The sequence below is a fragment of the Tursiops truncatus genome, chromosome 7 (genome assembly GCF_011762595.2).
Source record: "Tursiops truncatus isolate mTurTru1 chromosome 7, mTurTru1.mat.Y, whole genome shotgun sequence".
NCBI lineage: Eukaryota > Metazoa > Chordata > Mammalia > Artiodactyla > Delphinidae > Tursiops > Tursiops truncatus.
The window spans coordinates 30,536,013-30,551,899 of NC_047040.1; the positions used below are offsets into that span (position 1 = coordinate 30,536,013).

At 40.1% G+C, this 15,887-nt stretch overlaps 1 protein-coding gene across 4 annotated transcripts in view; it reads right to left on the bottom strand.

Annotated features, from left to right (window-relative positions):
- Positions 1 to 15,887, bottom strand: part of PARD3B (par-3 family cell polarity regulator beta) — a 1,035,628-nt gene that overhangs the window by 345,949 nt on the left and 673,792 nt on the right. The window lies entirely within an intron of this gene.

A 15,887-nucleotide genomic window follows, 5' to 3' on the forward strand; every position in this document is an offset into this window, starting at 1 on the left:
ACAATTTCTTCGAAAACATTTTTAGTGTGGTTAGTCATCTGTCCTCACAGTGAACAGACTAACTGTCCTCAGATCTTTCTTTGACCAGGTAGGAAAGGCTGAAGAAACAAGTTCTAGTCCACTTGGGAGGCAAGAGGTGTTCATGGCTGTGCCTCTGGGAAGGGGTAGGAAGGGGCACTGCCTATCACTCCTGAGCTTCCTTCTTGCATGGCTGAGCTGTGACTGGTACGGCCGGGCCCACTGCTATCTCTCCTTCAGCACACTTTACTGTATTCTATAATATATAATGATTAATGGGCAGTAAAACTAATAACATGGGGACACACAAAATAAATGAGGTGGCAAATATGAAAAGGAAGCCCCGCTTAATGTTGTTGTGAAATCTGACAACACGCTAGAGTTTCCCTGTAACTCAGCCCGAGGAGCTCTTGTCAGCGGGAAACAAGGTTACAAGAAGGTGGTATTTCCATTAATAACTCCCCCTCGGGGGAAGTCCATGATCAATCTTTCTTGTACTGAAATTCTTGCTGGATTGTAGCGAAATGTCAGCGGTACCTGGAAACATTGCTTTACGCTGACTGAGGGAAGCTCACAGAGAAAGAGGAAGGGCATCACAACGCTTCAGTTATCCTCAGTCCCTTTTTACCTCCCCCCACTATGGACATCCATTCTTTTTTTTTTTTTTTTTTTTTTTTACTACCCAGTATCCACTATTCCACCTGAAAGGGGTATCCCGCTTTTCCTTGGGTTACTATACCTCCCCTACTTTCACCCAGAAGTGTGCTTCTAACCCAGGCACGACTAGTCACTTCATCCCCTTGGTTGGTTCAGGAGTACGTTGTTGGCTAATTAGAACTAATCCTTATAGAGTGATCAGGAAAAAGTCATCTTGTTTGCTACTGGGGTTACTGGGAGGATAAACCTGGAGTTGCTGGTAGCCATCTTGCTTTTCTACAAAGAGAGGAACTAAAACTGTGAGAATATAGTTGACACAGACCCTAGATCCTCTCTCTGAACTTTACAGTTGCTTGAGCAACACATTATCTTCTTTGCAACAGCCAGGTTGAAATTCGCTTCTTTCGATTGTAACCTAAGGAGTCTCGGCTTAATGCCCTATTCTCCAATCTCTCCTTCATATAACACCCACCAGTTATTCCAACTCAGGTCAGACAGATACTTGAGGAGCAGGGAAGATTGTTCTTTGGCTATAATGCTGGTGAAGGGATCATAAGTACTGAACTGATAACAGCAGTGAGACGTATGTCTGAGGCCAGTCTAAAGGTGAGCATTTTCTAGTCTATTACAGGGTGGATTTTATGAGAGACAAATTCCCCAATGATGAGAAGAGTTGTATTAAATTCATTTGCTCAGCTTGGCCCCGACTCCTCCGTGAAGAGGGGACCATTCTCTAGATGGTTACTAATAATTATAGACCTACAACTAATTGTTATACACTTTAGAAAAATAGAAGGGCTTCCAAAAGAGGAATACAATCAGATCTTGCTATGGTTGACCAAGGGTTCAAACAGCCTATCTACAATTGTGCTAATTAAATATGTTGTTCTGGATTTTGAGGAGATAAGAGTAAACATGGTATCACTTTTAAGTGCCTGTTCTTCCCACGGTGTTCCCATGGCCACTCAACAGAGACCTCACATTTGGGAAGAGACAGAGCTGCCTCACAGGGAGGAGGTGTCTGTTTCTGGAGGGGTGTTTGTGTTGTATGGGTATGTTTCTCTCAAGCTTCTCTTTCATAGAATTTCTAAACAAACTGTGAATTAAGAACTTCTCTGTAAACTGAGTAAGGAAATGATGGACTAAAAGCAAGTGGTCTTGGGTGGTTAACAATAAAGATTTTGATGTAAGAGGCATCTTGGGTGTGGACTTGGAATTGGAAGACTTGGGGTCTAGGCAAACTGTTTAACCTCTCTGGGCTTCAGTTTCCTCATCAGTAAAAGTGGAATAATGAAAAAGGTTATACTGAGGATGGTTATGATGATGATGGTAAAAACACCAGCAGCTACCTATACCAGGCATGCTCTGAGTACTTTTATATAGATATTAACCCAGTTATATGAGGTACACACTATTGTTATCTCCATTTTATAGCTGACGAAGTTAAAGCACAGGCAGGTTAAGTAACTTGTCTAAATGAACAGTGATACCAATTTCATGGGTTTTTGTGGGGATAAGATGCAATTACGCATGTACAAGAAAGTAGCAAAGCTGCAACATGCCATATATACGTGTCATATTTGCTCTTAATAAGAAAAGGAGGGATGTTTTCCTCTAAATCTGTCATAGGCACTGGACTGAACTGATCAAATGAAGACACAGAGGGGTATCTCTTTGTGAACACCTGCTCTTAAGGCACAAGCAATCTATACGAAGAGTCAACATGCAGCATTCAAAAGCACCCCTAAACAAGGTGGGGTAAAGCAAGACATGGAGTGAGTGGTGGGAATCAGGGGAGAGAAAGAAGGACTCTGGCCTGACATGGGCCCCTGAAAACTGGGCAGCATCAGACAGACTGAGAGGTGGTCCAGGGGACAGGGAGGAAGATGAGAACAGAGGCCTGTGGAGGGTGGCAAGCCCACTGATCCGTGTACTGCAGAGGAGCCACGTGGGCTGCAGGTGCACAGAGGGGAGGCCAGACAGAGAGAGCACAAAGAGAGGGAAGCAGCCAGGCGGCCAGAGGTACGACTTACCCCACTGGCAATACGAGGCCCTGTGTCCCAACACAGTCGCCCGAATACACCTGTTTATTGCTGCGGTCAATAAACAAGGAGGGGGTCTTGAACTGCGCTCCACACTAGGTGGGACTCATCTTCCCCCTGTGTGTATGGCCTGAGGATCTCAAGTTGGGATGGGTGTTGTGTTTTGGCTCAACAGCACTAACAAACAGCTAAGCTTAATTAGCACTTACTGTGTGTGATGCGCTCTGGGTCAAAAGCTCGCAATCTGAACCGCCCCAGGAATGAGGTATGGTCCTTCTTCGCCTTGTACAGAAGTTATCCTTCCAGACCAGAAGCCCCAGCTCTGTTTCAAACATGACAGGGCTCCTTTCCCACTTTTAATAATTAATTTAATAAAAGCAAAAAACATATATGGCTTTTCTAAAGAGTGTTTATGTCAAAAAAGAAAGCATTACTTGGTTCACTGCTAATATGCGAACAACAATAAAAAAAAGAGCTACTTTTGTTCTTATTTTTAAGTCAATTTTTGAGCAAAGTGTCATATGTTTATATTCCCTGCCTAGTTCTGGCTAAGAATTTAGGAAGGAGCTTGTGATGCATCATTAAATAGTTTTTCCCATCATCTTATGACTGAGCTATTGGCACTAGATATAGCCATGGGGGGAAAAAATAAGTGGTTTTTTTTTTTTTTCACCCAGGGCACTGTCAGTCACTACGTGCATGGCATGAGCTGGAGTTGGAGTGGATCAAAGGAGTCAATAACCGGCTGGGAAGACCTGGGCTAGTCTCTCAGCGCAAATCTTGACAGGTAGGCTTGGAACCAGTGGGCCTCAGGTTGCATCTGTCGTGCAGCCATTCTGTTTGTTTTAAAATAAGTGTTTATAATGATTTAAAAGACCAACTATAAGCCTTTGCCTTATTCCTTACTCAGCATCCTGCATGGTATGTAAAAACGGCAGTGAAAAAAAATAGCACATTAGAAATTTTAGCTGAGCAAAATGTCAGTTTTCAGTTACACTTAAAGAATAAAAAAAACATTAGGATACCATTAACAGTTTTAGAGTAATGGAGGCAAAGTGGGATTGTTTTCTGTTATTATTATTACCGCCATTAGTGGGTCAGAGCCTTCCAAGGGAGAAAAGCTGGGGACAACCCAGACACTTTCAATACAGCATTAACTCTTTCAGGTCAAAAGGGGCCCATTTAGTGGACTGTAGCAGTCATTTAATAAATGATACCCTCGTGGCCTTGAAGAATTTATCTCCTGTCCAAAGAGTCTCGCTTACACATTCCTATTTTCTCTACTCCATCTCACTAAATATTCCAGTAAGAGAAAAGGTTAATTTACAGATAATTATTTAGGGAGGGAGGGAATGTTTTTTTAAGGCAGAAAAGCAAAAACAACCCGTCACAACGCATCAGCCACTGTGTGCAAATCTGGAAAAGGATAATGAGCCTCATGAAGTGACAGAATTAAGATGAAAAATTAGAGGTGTGAGATGGAATGATTTTCTTTCAAGGGAACCTGCTGAAATAATTTTTTTCCCGGTGTTTGCTTTGTGCACTTTATATGTGACTAAGTACAGCTAATCCCGTCTCTTTTCAAAAGTTAATGTCAGCTACTAGAATAATCTGCTTTCTTGATTTAATTGCATAGTTTAACCTCTGACATAACCTTTTAATTCACACCATGACAGCCAACCCGACAGAAAGTTTTTCTAGAAATCTGAGTAACTTCCCCAAGGTAACAACTGCTTTCCCTCTTGTGGGTGTAGAAGGAAACATTCTGCCCAAGATCATCAAATACACCCTGACAGTTCTGGCTGCAGAGGTGGTGTGCTTACTGCAGGGAAGAGGGGAATTTATTAGAATACCTGGTATGTTAGAAGTGGGATGCCCATCAATGTGAATGTACTTAACACCATGGAACTACACACTTGAAGATGGTACATTTATGTTATGTGTATTTTCCTACAATTAAAAAAAAAGTCATGCATGGTTATCAAAAAGGGGCGTTGGTCACATGATAGTTTGGGTAAAGAATGTGTTCAGGTCCACCTTGATTTAAATAAGGCTGTAGAAAAAGAAAACACTAAACGTTTTGCTGTTGTTTAGTGCAATGAATTAAATCAAATTCAGGGAACTGAATTAATAAGAATGCCTAGCTCCTTAAAATGCTAGGACAGAAGTCTTTGGCCATAGTCATGTAAAGATCCCCACACTCTGAAGGCTTTGGTTTTTATATGAAGACAGACAATGATTTGGATACCGTGAGACCTATAGCCAACTGAGTTTTGGCAATTTTTAAAAGTAAAAGATGGTAAAATTCTGTTGTTGTTTTAACCCTGATTTTGTTTTCATTTTTCGAATTACTAAGAACATTTCTCCTATTTTAGCGATTTAAGAAACATGATTTGGGGAAGCAACTTAATTTTAACAGCAAGACATTTATTTAATTTTTCTTATATTTAAGTCACTGAAATATCCAAAGAAGAGACAAATGTTAAGGGTTATCTTTTAAGTTTTACTCAAGTTATTAAAAATATCTGGCTTCTTAAAATGCTAGGACAGAAGTCTCTGGCCATAGGTTGTATAAGGATTCTTAGGTAGACTACGTCATTAAGGAAAAAAAGACAGAGATCAGTAAGGTAAAATAAAACATGTCCAAACACATATCATTATGGATTAAATTCCTCTGCAGAGAAATATATTACAAACACATATCATTATGGATTCAATTCCTCTGCAGAGAAATATAAACTGAAGATGGGGGGGAAATCTCCTCATTCCACATTTCTCTTTTGTCATAAGCGTTTTTATTTAAATTGTTTCAATATGAGTTTTTCTCTTCATAGCTTGGGTTTTTCCTATGGTGAAATGATACTTCTTTGCTTAGATAACCTCACTAATGCTGTATTAGAGTTTTGCTGCATGATTAAATAAAAAGAGGTCTAAGGGTTGAGAAAAGAAAATCTGTTTAAACATCTTTGAGAATTAGAAAACTGATGGGAAATTTTCTACAAAGCAGACCACAGCTACTGGTGTGCTTAAGTTAAAACCAGAAAGCCACACAAAGTAGAATTAAGTTTCTTCCTGTCCTCAATTCCAAATATAAGGCATTCTCACCTACTGATGCATTTCAGGAATAAACTCATATATAATATGTCCTTCTCTTCTTTTTATGTAAAATTAGGCCCTTTAAAGTGTATACACCTGGCCAGGAGGTTCATGACTGGGCTCTTTCAAGATGAAATGGTTTTGATTTGCTGATTGACATAAAATAGTTCCCTGTCCTTAGAGGACAGGTATCTTCAAAGAGTTAAGAACTGACATTCTAGAAAGAGTCTCTCCAAGATCTCGTTCAACTCAGTCTATGATGGGAAGCATATATTTTCAGAGCTTAGGGGAAAAAAATGATTTCTAAGTTTGTTTTAATTCCAGAGATTAAGGTTGTACCTGGGACCTTGGGACACGAAGACCAGGGTAGTTGTCTAAGACTGGCGTCCCAAGTTGGTCTCTGGCTCAGACCTGCTCCTTGGTTACCTGGTGTTCTGTTCCTCGTTTCCAAACAGTGTTCAGTATCTGAGAGGCTGAAGTCAATGTTTATTTAACACGATCAACCCCAATCCTTTTCTCCTTAGGCCTGCCCCTTCTCTCCTGCACCTGTCTGCTCTCGCGTCATGGAATCCTATATGCCTGAAATGTTTATGACTTCCTTTAATGGCTGCCTGCACTCCCCACCCAACCCCACCAGCACTCGACCAGCCACTCTCATGTAAGAAGTCCTAAATATCGTTGCCACAGGTGACATGAGAGCATCGAGAATGGTGGAGCTCAACTAATAAAAAGGCTTTCACAGCATTTCAGCCTTTGCTCATGAGTAAAGTTAAAATTTATGGCTTTTAAAATACTGGATCTGGAAGAGGTCAGGTTAAACGGCTGCTAGTAATAAAAGGAATCAATACACCACAGCATCTTGAAACAGCCAGCAAACTAAATAAACACTTCATCCAAATACACTTGGCCCTGAATTAAAAGAACATAAAATACTGTATTTATTTGGTTTGTTCCCCATCCATCAAGAGCTTGCCTCTCTAGGCCTCAACAAATCCTACCCAAGACAAGTATCAAAGGTTTGTTAGCCAAATGGCAAGTATAGGACATGTCAAGGCTCTGGGTAATTAACTAAGTGTTAACTTTATCAGGGAAGCACTTGCAGATGAGTTTACTACAAACACACAAACAAGACAAACAGCCTGGCCTGGGAAGACAACAGACTTCCTGATACTGATTTACAAAACTGACATTGGAATTTGATATCCTCTGAGAACCAAAGCCTTCCCTTAGGAAAAAAAGGAAAGAAAAAAAGTGTTTTTCAACGGTTCCCTTCTCTCACGCTGAACTCAAACCTAATCTAGATTGTAGAATGAAAATTAAACCATTTGCAATAATGAACCAAATCACAAGTTTGAAAGCCTAGGACAATTGTGGAATACATTGGAAAGGGAAAAATGAGTGAATGTGAAAACAAGGCAAGGGAAGACTGACTATCCCTTTGTTTTTTTTTTTTTTTTTTTGCTACAAATTATCTAAGGCACAAAACTACCATCTACTTTCCTTTGGTGACAAATAGTTTAATAATCTGTTAATGTTATTCTTCTGTGCAAAGTTCATGCATGGGGAAAAGGAGTGGTGACTGTATTTTGTCCTAAAGCCATTTTTTTTTCCCCACTGGAAGGTATTATATGAAAGCTATTTATGTCAGAGAAAGGCTACTGCTATTCATCCCTTCAGACAGAAGAAATCCCGACACAAAGGGATTCTTTTACCCTTCTCTAACGGCTTACAGTTTAATATTTTAAATGTATTTTTGCTTTCATGGTTCAGCACAAAGTATGGCTCTGGAATGAAAATAAGTGATCACAGTTTAGAGACATAACAGGTAAAACAGGGATACTTCTTTTCTGTAGCTTCAGGCTGTACTTAGGCTTCCTGCTGGGAATAATCTTAGATTGCAGAAACCCAGCTTTATGGTCAGAAACATTGGAAAACTTACTTCCCAGAATGTGCTTCTCTTTGGTCTGGTTTGACTCTATCAGAAAATGAGAAATGTTCTCTAAGCAGGGGTTCATTTTAGGGAAGTGATGTCCTTTTACTGAAATGGGACGGGCTGAGCCATTGAAAGCAGCCTTCGCCCTCTCAGGGGTCCTGCATGCCATGAAGTGACTCAGAAGAAGCTTTTCAGAGTTTTGGGGAAAGGCTCTAAAACTAGACTGCGGTGATTCGAAGGTCAAATAAAAGCAGTGATTTAAGGAGAAATTCTGTTCCTTGTGGTAAGACATTCATTTAGCTTGCCCTTTGGAGAATCGGACGTTTCAATAATGCCAACGTGAAATTATGGCAAATGTTCATAATTAACAAAGCAAAAAACTGAAAACATGAAATAATATAATGAGGAAAGCTGGTAATAGAGGAAACACATGAATGGGATGAGTCCTCCAACACTGGAGGCGGCGAGAATGGCAGAGACACGAGTAAGACAGAATTACAACTCGTGAAAGTCAGAGAAGCTATAGGGCCCAGTGTTTGGGGAAATCGGAATGAAACATTTTAACAAGTAAAGAGACACAGATGTAGAGAACAAACGTATGGACACCAAGGGGGGAAAGCGGTGGAAGGGGGGGATGAATTGGGAGACTGGGATTGACATGTATAAACTAATAAGAACCTGCTGTATAAAAAAAAAAAAATGAATTCTGAAACATAGCCAATATCAAGAGTGGAAGGAGAGGATGCACTGGCAACGCTACCACTTATTTTTGGCAGTTCTTTTGAAAGGCAATGTTGAATTTTGGGGAAAGGTTAGTAGAATTAAGGGAATTGGAAAATGAATACCATTTTATAAAGTTCAGTAGCTTCTGGGAGTTCTGAATTAAATTCAAGTTTCTTAAGGAATTAAGTGGACACATTGTTTTTTTCATTCTCACAATTGCAGGAAGCTTACAGAAAAATTAAATTCATTAACTTATTGTGAAAGAGTAGCACTTAACCTCATGGGTGCCCAGGAATTGTTTTACTCATTTCTCATTAAGTCCCTAAAGCCCCTCCCACAGCAGCTGACTCAAAACCTGCCATTACCGCAAGCCCCCCATTCCAGTATATTTCCCCTCATTCTCAGAACTTAAAAAAAACTCCTCTGAGTCTCTCCTTTCTTAGCCTCAGAAATGGTCTCTGTTCCTGTATCCGTCCTGTCTTCTGAGCCAATTAAGAGAGACCCCCTGCCTTCTCCCTTCTGAATCTAACAGCCATCCTGATTCTCTCCATCCCTCTAGAAATTTCCTCTTCACAGAAATCATCTCTTGAGTTTCTTCTATTCAGAGGCAGGTCTGTAACCTCTCTCTTTCCCCTTCTTTTAATGCCAGGCTGGGTGCACCTGGAGGCCTGATCCAGGGAGTCTACTTTCTCCCGGTCTCTGCACCCTCTGCCATATGGCGTCCAGCTCCAGTGCTTCCTCGATGCTCGAAGGTAACCAATTACCTCCTAATTGCCAGAACCAATAAACCTCTCTCAGGCCTTATTTTGTTTGATCTCTCCGCCGCACTCGCTCTTCTGCTTAACCCTTTCTACTTAAAATCCTATCCTCCCCCTTGGTCCAGGCCCAGCGCCACCTGGTTATTCTCATAAGGTGTCCATTCCTTCTCATTCTCCTCTACCGGTGCCCTTTCTTTCCACTTTCACCAAATGTGGGCCTTCTCCAAAATGCAACCCTCAGCTCAATGCTGTCTTTGTGTATTCACATTCACCCTCTGGGCCTCTGTTTCCAGGATTTTTGATCATTTGATTAAATTACTCCTCTAGGCTCCCCATTGCTTTTGGGAGAAAGTCCAAACTCCTTAGGATAGTTTACAAAGCCCTTCAGGATCTGGCCTCTTACTTCACTTCTCTTCTCCTTCCTTCGCTCTTCCCCACATTTTCCAAATCCTAGCCATTTTGAACTAATTGCTATCCTTCAAAGATGCTAGCTCCCTCCTTTGGGTCTTTGTACATGCCATTTCTCTTTCTAGGATCCTTTTCTCCCCTCTCTGGGAGGCTCTTCCTCAAGACACCACTTCCACCAGGAAAACTTTCCTAACCACCTCTATGCCAAAAAAAGAAAGAAGGGACAGGTAAGCAGTCAGGTTCCTCATTTCTGTTACAATGTCATAAAAACTAGTACGTATTGAGTGCCAAGCATTACTTTAAGTACTGCACATTATTCACAAGATTAATCCTCACTACAACTCTTGGATACAAGTGCTATTATTATTGTCACTTATATAAAGGGAAACTTGGGCATAGAGAGGTTAAGTACCTTATCTAAGGTCACACAGCTAGTGAGCGACAGAGTTGAGATCTGAACTCAAGTACTCCATTTTCAAGTGCAGGGTCCTACACAACGTGATACCACAGCTCTGATAAATGACGCACCATTCTGTACATTGTCTGCACACGTATCTGTCCTCCTTACTAAACTCTAAGCTCTTTGAAGGTAGGTGTGAAGTCAGGGTCACCTTCGTATCAATGCCCTGCAGAGTGGACATTCAATAATTATTTGTTGTTTGGCTAACTGAACTTGCCTAATAGTAGTCTCAAAGACTGCCCTCCTTGATCGCTTACAGCATGGATTCTTTTTTAATTGCATCCCTGTTGTTGCGAATATGTGGATCATCAATTAACATACAGGGAGGTTGTCCTGAGTACCGGAACCTGTGCTAGTTGTTCTACATGAATCATCTAGATCCATCTTCACCTATGAGGTTGATATTCTTAGTATCCACATTTCAAAGCCCAAGAAGCTGCGGCTCAGAGTGCCGCAGGGTCACACGCTGAACCAGCTGCGGAGCTGAGACTCAAAAGCCAGGAGTGACGGCTACAGGTAGGTCTCCCAACCAGGGCGGCACATTTTCTACTAAAGTTCTTTGGGCCTCTCTTCTCCGAGGTTTCACACAAAGCTCAGAGGCAGAAGTTGCTGTGTGTACATTGGCTCATAACTGCCGCAAGCCATAGTTTGGAACTCCGCTTACTTTCCCAGGAGAAAGTTCCCCACATTTCCAGGAGGGCCATCTGGGTGCTGGTGGGTGCTGCCTCCCTCTCCCACTATCTAAGGCCTTTTGCCTTTGCTCTTCTTCCCTCAGTTCCTCCACAGGTAACACTGGGCTCCGACTCTGTCTTCTTTTAAATTCTGGCAAAAAACCCCTCTTCCTGGTGAAGCTTTTCACCAGGTCTTTTTGTCCTTTCTTCTACTAAGGATGAATAGGAAAAGAAAAAGGAAAATACCACAAATACTGTATAAATACTATGGAGCTGGAGGCCTTAAAACTATCCTGCTGGCTCTCCATAAAAGGAGGCTGCCGAATGCTCTCCCATCCAAATTTCCTCTGGCCCTCTTTTCCTTTCAAATACGACTTCCCTGTACCAGCAATTAATGTTATTGTGTACATTACAAATTTTCAGGGAGAGAACACCTCAGTGAGGGCAACAGCTTCAGTTACTTGTATCGAGACTCTCTCTGAATAGAGTTCTCAGACTAAATAATGACAACACCACCAACATACCTGAGATGATACCTTCCACTTCCATTAATGTAAATACCACACTCACAAGCATTAAGAGTCTTCTGCATTCATATTGGAACAACTTCATTGATATGAAAAAAATCCCTGCTAAACTACTTCTCTCTCCTAAGGACATCAAACTGAATTTTTGTCATCTCTCTATTTTCTGTTGACAAAATAGAGAATTCAGGATTAAAAACAACAAAGCCAACCCTAGATTTTTTTTTTTTTTTTTGCAAAAGCTTTTATGTTTCATTAGGTCCCACTTTTTATTTTTATTTCCATTACTCTAGGAGGTGGATCAAAAAATATCTTGCTGTGATTTATGTCAAAGACTATTTTTCCTATGTTTTCTTCTAAGAGTTTTATAGTGCCCGGTCTTACATTTAGGTCTCTAATCCATTTTGAGTTTATTCTTGCATATGGTGTAAGGGAGTCTTCTAATTTCATTCTTTTACATTTAGCTGTCCAGTTTTCCCAGCACCACTTACTGAAGACACTGTCTTTTCTCCTTTGTATATCCTTGCCTCCTTTGTCATAGACTAGTTGACCAGAGCTGTGTGGGTTTATCTCTTTCTGTGTGGGCTTTCTATCCTGTTCCACTGATCTATATTTCTGTTTTTGTGCCAGTACCATATTGTCTTGATTACTGTAGCTTTATAGCATAGTCTGAAGTCAGGGAGTCTGATGCTTCCAGCTCCGTTATTTTCCCTCAAGACTGCTTTGGTCATTCAGGGTCTTTTGTGTCTCCATACAAATTTTAAGATCTTTTGTTCTAGTTCTATAAAAAATGCCATTGGTAATTTGATACGGATTGCATTGAATCTGTAGATTGCTTTGGGTAGTATAGTCATTTTCACAATATTGATTCTTCCAATCCAAGAACATGGTATATCTCTCCCTCTGTTGGTATCATTTTTAATTTCTTTCATCAGTGTCTTATAGTTTTCCGCATACAGGTCTTCTGGCTCCCTAGGTAGGTTTATTCCTAGGTATTTTATTCGTTTTGTTGCAATAATAAATGGGAGTGTTTCCTTAATTTCTCTTTCAGAGTTTTCATCATTAGTGTATAGGAATGCAAGAGATTTCTGAGCATTAATTTTGTATCCTGCAACTTCACCAAATTCACTGATTAGCTCTAGTAGTTTCCTGGTGGCATCTTTAGGATTGTCTATGTATAGTATCATGTCATCTGCAAACAGTGACAGTTTTACTTCTTCTTTTCCAATTTGTCTTCCTTTTATTTCTTTTTCTTCTCTGATTGCTGTGGTTAGGACTTCCAAAACTATGTTGAATAACAGTGGTGAGAGTGGACATCCTTGTCTTGTTCCTGATTTTAGAGGAAATTCTTTCAGGTTTTCACAATTGAGAATGAGGTTTCCTGGGGGTTTGTCATATATGGTCTTTGTTACGTTGAAGTAGGTTCCCTCTATGCCCACTTTCTAGGGAGTTTTTATCATAAATGGCTGTTGAATTTTGTCAAAAGCTTTTTCTGCATCTATTGAGATGATCATATGGTTTTTACTCTTCAATTTGTTAATATGGCATATCACATTGATTGATTTGCATATATTGAAGAATCCTTGCATCTCTGGGATAAATCCCACTTGATTATGGTGTATGATCCTTATAATGTGTTGTTGAATTCTCTTTGTTAGTATTTTGTTGAGGATTTTTGCATCTCTATTCATCAGTGATATTGGTCTGTAATTTTCTTTTTTTGTAGTATCGTTGTCTGGTATTGGTATCAGGGTGATGGTGGCCTCATAGAATGAGTTTGGGAGTTTTCCTTCCTCTGCAATTTTTTGGAAGAGTTTGAGAAGGATGGGTGTTAGCTCTTCTCTAAATGTTTGATAGAATTCACCTGTGGAGTCATCTGGTCCTGGACTTTTGTTTCTTGGAAGATTTTTAATCACAGTTTCAATTTCAGTGCTTGCGATTGGTCTGTTCATATTTTCTTCTCTTCCTGGTTCAGTCTTGGAAGGTTATACCTTTCTAAGAATTTGTCCATTTCTTCCAGCTTGTCCATTTTATTGGCATAGAATTGCTTGTAGTAGCCTCTTATGATGTTTTGTATTTTTACAGTGTCTGTTGTAACTTCTTTTTCATTTCTAATTTTATTAATTTGAGTCCTGTCCCTCTTTTCCTTGATGAGTCTGGATAATGGTTTATCAATTTTGTTTATCTTCTCAAAGAACCAGCTTTTAGTTTTATTGATCTTTGTTACTGTTTTCTTTGTTTCTATTTCATTTATTTCTGCTCTGATTTTTATGATTTCCTTCTACCTGCTAACGTTGGGTTTTGTTTACTCTTCTTTCTCTGGTTCCTTTAGGTGTAACGTTAGATTGTGTATTTGAGATTTTTCTTGTTTCTTGAGGTAGGCTTGTATAGCTATAAATTTCCCTCTTAGAACTGCTTTTGCTGCATCCCATAGGTTTTGGATCGTTGTATTTTCATTGTCATTTGTCTCTAGGTATTTTTTGATTTCCTCTTTGATTTCTTTAGTGATCTCTTGGTTATTTAGTAATGTATTGTTTAGCTTCTATGTGTTTGTGTTTTTTATGTTTTTCTCCCTGTAACTGATTTCTAATCTCGTAGCATTGTGGTCAGAAAAGATGCTTGGTATGATTTCAATTTTCTTAAATTTACTGAGGCTTGATTTGTGACCCAAGATGTGCTCTATCCTGGAGAATGTTCTGTGTGCACTTGAGAAGAAAGTGTAATCTGCTGTTTCTGGAATGGAATGTCCTATAAATATCAATTAAATATACCTGGTCTATTGTGTCATTTAAGGTTTGTGTTTCCTTATTAATTTTCTGTTTAGATGATCTGTCCATAGGTGTGAGTGAGGTGTTAAAGTCCCCCACTATTATTGTGTTACTGTTGATTTCCTCTTTTAGAGCTGTTAGCATTTGCCTTATGTATTGAGGTGCTCCTATGTTGGGTGCATATATATTTGTAATTGTTATATCTTCTTCTTGGATTGATCCTTTGATCATTATGTAGTGTCCTTCCTTGTCTCTTGTAACATTCTTTATTTTAAAGTCTATTTTATCTGATATGAGTATTGCTACTCCAGCTTTCTTTTGATTTCCATTTGCATGGAATAACTTTTTCCATCCCCTCACTTTCAGACTGTATGTGTCCCTAGGTCTAAAGTGGGTCTGTTGTAGACAGCATAGAGATGGGTCTTGTTTTTGTATCCATTCAGCAAGCCTGTGTCTTTTGGTTGGAGCATTTAATCCATTCACGTTTAAGGTAATTATCGATATGTACCTTCCTATTACCATTTTCTTAATTTTGGGGGGTTTGTTTTTGTAGGTTCTTTTCTTCTCTTGTGTTTCGCACTTAGAGAAGTTCCTTTAGCATTTCTTGTAGAGCTAGTTTGGTGGTGCTGAATTCTCTTAGCTTTTGCTTGTCTGTAAAGCTTTTGATTTCTCCATCGAATGTGAATAAGATCCTTGCTGGGTAGAGTAATCTTGGTTGTAGGTTCTTCCCTTTCATCACTTTGAGTACATCATGCCACTCCCTTCTGGCTTGTAGAGTTTCTGCTGAGAAATCAGCTGTTAACCTTACGGGAGCTCCCTTGTATGTTATTTGTCGTGTTTCCCTTGCTGCTTTCAATAATTTTTCTTTGTCTTTAATTTTTGCCAATTTGATTACTATGTGTCTCAGCATGTTTCTCCTTGGGTTTATCCTGTATGGGACTCTCTGCACTTCCTGGACTTGGGTGGCTATTTCCTTTCCCATGTTAGGGTAGTTTTCGACTATGATCTCTTCAAATATTTTCTTGGGTTTTCTCGCTCTCTTCTCCTTCTAGGACCCCTATAATGCGAATGTAGTTGCTTTTAATGTTGTCCTAGAGGTCCTTTAGGCTGTCTTCATTTCTGTTTTTTTTTGCAGTACGCGGCCCTCTCACTGTTGTGGCCTCTCCTGTTGCGGAGCACAGGCTCCGGATGCGCAGGCTCAGCGGCCATGGCTCACGGGCCCAGCCGCTCCGTGGCATGTGGTATCATCCCGGACCGGGGCACGAACCCGTGTCCCCTGCATCGGCAGGCGGACTCTCAACCACTGCGCCACCAGGGAAGCCCTGTCTTCATTTCTTTTCATTCTTTGTTCTTTATTCTGTTCCGCAGCACTGAACTCCACCATTCTGTCTCCCAGGTCACTAATCCATTCTTCTGCCTCAGTTACTCTGCTATTGATTCCTTCTAGTGCATTTTTCCTTTCAGTTATTGTACTGTTCATCTCTGTTTGTTTGTTCTTTAATTCTCCTAGGTCTTTGTTAAACATTTCTTGTATCTTCTCGATCTTTTCCTCCATTCTATTTCCGAGGTCCTGGATCATCTTCACTATCATTATTCTGTATTCTTTTTCTGGAAGACTACCTATCTCCATTTCATTTAGTTGTTTTTCTGGGGTTTTATCTTGTTCCTTCATCTGGTACATAGCCGTCTGCCTTTTCGTCTTGTCTGTCTTTCTGTGAATGTATTTTTTGTTCCACAGGCTGCAAGACTGTAGCTCTTCTTACTTCTCTTGATGTTTTTTATACTATTATGAAACCACAATCACCTCTTTTGGGTAATCCAAAGAGGCA